The sequence below is a fragment of the Sciurus carolinensis genome, chromosome 12, assembly GCF_902686445.1.
Source record: "Sciurus carolinensis chromosome 12, mSciCar1.2, whole genome shotgun sequence".
NCBI lineage: Eukaryota > Metazoa > Chordata > Mammalia > Rodentia > Sciuridae > Sciurus > Sciurus carolinensis.
In genome coordinates this window covers 30,386,377-30,392,041 of record NC_062224.1, presented here as the reverse complement: position 1 = coordinate 30,392,041, position 5,665 = coordinate 30,386,377, and positions in this window count along the sequence as shown.

Here is a 5,665-nt window from a genome sequence, read left to right as displayed (position 1 = left end):
AACTTATACAGCCCTGCATTATCTTTCTCTTCTCTCTCCTGGAAAATCAGTACTGATAATGGATGGAGCAAGTGTAAGTGTCAATGTTTGTTTTTAACAAATAGATTAACATGCAGTCAACCTAGGGAATTTAGAAACAAACTAATAGAATTCTTTGCCAATGGATTAATAACTGAGATCTTTACCTGCCTCCCACTTTGTTACCATAAGAAGGTTTTATTAATAGGAGGTAAAAATTAGATTTAGTGTAATTAGTTTTTCATTACTTTAAATTTACCAGTACATTAAAAAGCAAACAAGTCTCCCTCCACCACACCCCAAGCTGGGGAAGGGAACCAGGGTTGGTAAGTAAGCTCTCTACCACTGAGCTGTACTCCCAGCCAAACCATTTTTATTCATTCCTGGAATTCCCTACTGGTTTTGTGTCATATCACTGACATTTACACTCAGGTTAATAAAGTGTCGGCATTTTATAGATAGGTCATGCATGAGGTCAAAATATACTAATTTAAATGTGTTCCATATAGCATCTGAAAATAGACTTTTGCAATAATAGACACTAAAAGACCATATAAAACAGTTGGTCTTGGTGGCACACATCTGTAATCCCAGTGACAACAGAGGCTGGGCAGGAGGATCACAAGTTTAAGGCCAGTCTCAGCAAAATTAGTGAGGCCCTAAGCGAGACCCTGTCTCAAAATAAAAAGAGTTGGGGATGTGATTACCAGCTGTAATTCCCAGTACCAAAAAAAAAAAAAAAAGTAAAATATTATATTCTAAAGTCATTGCAAACTTGAGATGAATTTATAGTTTTCTATTTGGCTATTGATGAAAATTATTTTCCTTTCCTTTTCCCTGTAAAAATGGAAGAGCTGTCTCTAGCATTGACGTTATCTGATGTCCAATATCAGGGTAGTAATGTTTTCCTGTGCTCACCCTATGGGTCCAAATACAAATGGAGTGTTTCAAGTGCTCCAGTCTCCAAAGAGAGGTAGCTAGATTCCTGAAGGTACTTAACCAATGCCCTTACAGTCTCCTTTTGTCTTTCTGTGGTCACGTTTCTGAATGTGGCCTTCCATCCTGGAAATGATGCTCAGACCTGACCATGTGATGTGTACATCTTCTACTCCCCCTTCTGAAGAAACCAAACAGATATTTATCCTGCTAAATTTTTCTGTATTTTTCCCTTTTTTATTATAACATTTTTGTTTTGTTTTTTTGGGGGGATTTATTTGTTTGTTTGTGTCACTAGGGAGACGGGGCAATCTACTATGAAGCTACATCCCAGACCTTTTTACTTTTTATTTTTTTATTTATTTTTTAAAAAATATTAAAGTAATCCACTGCAATGGTGCATGCCTGTAATCTCAGTGACTTGGGTGGCTCAGCAACTTAGCAAGACCCTACCTTCAAATAAAAAATAAAAGTGCTAGGGATGTAGATCAGTGGAAAGTTGCCCTTGGGTTCAATCCCCAAAATAATTTTTAAAAAACTATATTTCAAATAGCAATCTTTTCTTAGTAACAAACATAAAAATAGAAATCATTCCGTTGGGCGTGGTGCTGCATTTCTGTAATCTCAGCTACTCTGGAAGCTAAGGCAGGATTGCAAGTTTGAGGTTGGCCTCAGCAACTTAGTGAAACCCTGTCTCAAAAAAAAAAAATGGCTAGGGATGTAGATCAGTGGTAAAGTACACCTGGGTTCAACCCCTAGTACTACAAAAAAAAAAAAAAAAAGGCATCAGAGACAATTCTAGTGAATGAAGTCAGATCATTGCAGTTTTGGTGAATGTAATTAGAAGTTTCTCTGTGAGAATGAGAAAGCAGTTCCAAAAACAAATGTACAAAATTCTCTCAGGCAGAGTCAACTTCTCTTAAGAATTCCTTTTATAACTGTTTTAAATGCAGTTGTGCTTCATAAGTTTCAATGCATTGGATAAAAACAAGTTCTTATATGAAAACTTTTGTGTGAAGGGATTTATATACCTTTACATTTGTATCCACTGAAAATCGTACATTACCTTTGTCAAATATGTGCAGTTATATATGTGTGATGTGTGCAAAGGTCAACCCTTCTAGGAGTAATGACAGATTTATTTCAAAGGTTTAAACTAGGAACATTTAAGGTTAGGGGTGTAGATCAGTGGTAGAGTAGTTGCCTAGTATGTGCAAGGCCCTAGGTTTAATCCCCAGCACCCCAAACAAAAAAGAAAAAAAAAGTAATATCTAATGAGAGCACTAAATGTGTTGCATGTTAAGGAACTTTCAGAACTCTTTCTTGTAGTAAATGTAGTAGTATAATATATTTTGATTTAAATATTCTTCTAATAATTTTTTTAAATTTTCTTATTTAAAAGTTATGTCCCACATCACAATTACCTAGGATAACATGAGATGTGAACAGTTGAAAACACCAGATAGCTATTACAAATAATAGCCAGGCATGGTGGCATTCACCTAATCTTAGGGGCTCAGGGAGGCTAAGGCAGGAAGATCACAAGTTCAAAGTCAGCCTCATCAACTTAGGAAAGCCCTAAGCAATTTAGTGAGACCCTGTCTCAAAATAAAAAAAAATATATATTAAAAATACTGGGGATGTGGCTTCATGGTTAAGAGCCCCTGGGTTCAATTCCCAGTACAACCTTGAAATAAACAAATGCAATTAGTTAGCATGTTTTGGATCTTACATGTTAGAATCTAGGCTGACTCTTTGTCCTGTGGTAATTCTCTCAAACTACCTCTACCCATGACAAGATGATTTTAATCTATTTGACAAATTCCTGGATCAGATTGAAATATGACATGTTTATGTGAAATATGTTAAATTTTCCAAAATAAAAAAATATATGCTATATACAGACAGTCCCCAATTCAACAATGGTTTATCTTAAGATTTTTTTTACTTTATGATGTTGCCAAAGCAACATGCATTCAGTAGAAAACATACTTTGGATTTTTATCTTTTCCTGGTCTAGCTATATGTAGTACAATACTGATATTCTCTTGCAATGCTGGGCAGCAACAGTGAGATACAGCTCCCAGTTAGCCATAAGATAATGAGGAGAAACAACCAATACTCTGCAGTGTACTGTGTTGTTAAACAGGATATTTGGTAGGGTATTCAGTGCACTTTGATTTATGATATGTTTAAGGTAGAGTGTGGTTTTATTGGAACAAAATTCCATCATAAGTCATGGAACATCTATACACACACACACACACACACACACACACACACACAAAGTAGAAATTTCTTTTGTTTGTTTCACAGTACCAAAGACAGCATCCAGGAACACTCTACCACTGAGCTACATCCTGCAGACTCTGTTTTTTGAGACAAGGTCTTGTTAAATTGCCCAGGTTGCTTCAAACTTGTGATCCTTCTGCCTCAGCATCCTTAATCTCTGAAATTAAAGGTATGAGTCACTGCACCTAGAGCAATTTCAGTAACAGAAGTATAAAGAGAGTTTGCAGGGATGTGAATTAATGTTGTTTAGCTCATTCCTCTTTAATTTTAAAAATACTTATGATCATATTTTCTAATTTACATTTTCTGAAGTCCTGAATCAAATTTTATTTCTCACCTGTACAGTGGCCCCCTCCCTCACTTCACACAAGCTTGATTTAACACAGACATCTCCTTTCAATTTTTTGATTCTATGCCTCAAATAATTCTTCCGTATTAGCAATTACATAGACTTTCAATCTAAATATTATAATTGCGCGTAAATTTCCAACAAAAATTTTTTAATTTTCCATAATTTTGATTCTGGTAATGTCACATATCACATACATACTTTGGTGTGTTACCAACCAGATGTAAGAGATGTAAAATAAGTGCTAAATATGTCATTCTGCCTTCATTCATTGGGTTAAAAGTGGTCATCCCTTAGTTGCTGCTCTTATCACTTGTGCTTAGAAGTTTAGGCTTAGTTATACCAACTCTCTCAAATCATTCCTATTTTACAGGTATACTTGACAGCTTACAGAATTTCTGTAACAACAGTTTGAATTATGAGAGTACAAAACTTGAAAGAAAATTGACCTGCCTAGTATGCCTATTGAATGTTTTTAATCCATTCTCTTTAATATTGTCACCTGAACAATCCTTCCAGTTATGCATTTTAAAAGATGTGATGGAGAAGTTAGCAGCTGGTGTTTTCAGGTATGCTAAAGTAACCAAATCAATTTTTGCATATTTTTCTATTCTCAAGAAAATAATGTGGGCATTTCTATTTCTGTTTCAGCTTTTACAGTATACCTGTTGCCTCCGTATCTTATCTAGTTTAGATAAATAGCTGCTGTTTAATATTTCTCAAAAGTATATCTTGTGGTATACTACCAGAAGTGTCCTGTGAGTTTCCTGCTATCCGTTCCTTTCTGTGCTTCACTTTTTGCTCTTTTTCATCTCCTCTCCCAAAAAAATCCATGGCTTGGAAAGAGGGGAAAGTCCAATATGGTTATTACTTAGAATGGGTAAAGTAGGATTTTTCCCCTTGAAAACTTAACCACTTTTAACAGTGGAGATACTAATGGACAAGTTTGACTTATTTTAAAGTAATTTGGCTGAACTATGGCAACTGTCAACTACTGCCCAATGTGTTCTAAACATGTGACATTTGTAATAATTTTTTCTCTCCAGACCTCAGTTGGATGAACCTATTCCACTGTATGATGCAAAAGTTTCCATGGAAGTTGTTCAGAAAAATCAAGGAAGAAAAAAGTTGTTCAGTTTTTAAGCATGTTTTTTGACTCACAAGATGTTCAGTTATTTGACACATTTGAAAAACCTTTTCCAAATTACTGTACAAATGATCAAGATAATTCTGTAATTAACATTTGAAGGGATATTCTGAAAGCCATTTATAGTATTTTTTTCTATACATCTGCCCCTCTTATGAATTTCTTTCCATGCGGAAAACTGCTTTCAGTAAAATCCACACCATTCTATTGATAAGTCTGTTACAGGCCTTGGTATACTGTCAAAATAATGTTATTAGTTACGTGTCAATTCCATTTTGAACACCTTAAGTCTTTGCTGTTGGAATTTAAGCATTTGAATATATTTTCAGGTCCCAATGTATCTAACTCATACACACTTAAATTTTGTTCTGAAATATTCATTTACTTCGAGTTTCTTCAGGAATAAGGATCACAGTAACTTGTCCTGTGGGAGCTGCAAAGCATTTGCGTGAAGGGCTGGGTCCGCCTGGCATTGGGAAAGGGGGACTGAGCTTGAAGTGTGCTATCTCCTGAGTTCTCTATTGGGTAAGGTGGGATTGGGGTAGGCTCTGGCTCTGTCACCACTGCTCCCGAAAGCAGCCCAGCACTGAGGCTCAAGAGTCCAGATGTAGTACCCGCGGTGATGACATCCCTACTGCTGACCTAGTGGCGTTCAGCCATTTCGATGCCCAACGGGGTAGGGCACACCCGCCCTGGACCAAGTGCTGCCCACAGCCGCCTCACCTCACGACAGGACCACGACCAAGAGCCCGGCAGGAACACCAGGACCACCTCGCCACTCCCCGCCCCGCCTGGAGACGGTGGCGCACCTTGAGAAACGCAGTCGGGGGCGTGACCTCCGCCACGCACGCCGCGCGGAGGCGGGGTCACGTCGGGGGCGGGACCAGGGCGCGCGCCGGAAGAGCTGCGTTGCTGTGGGTGGG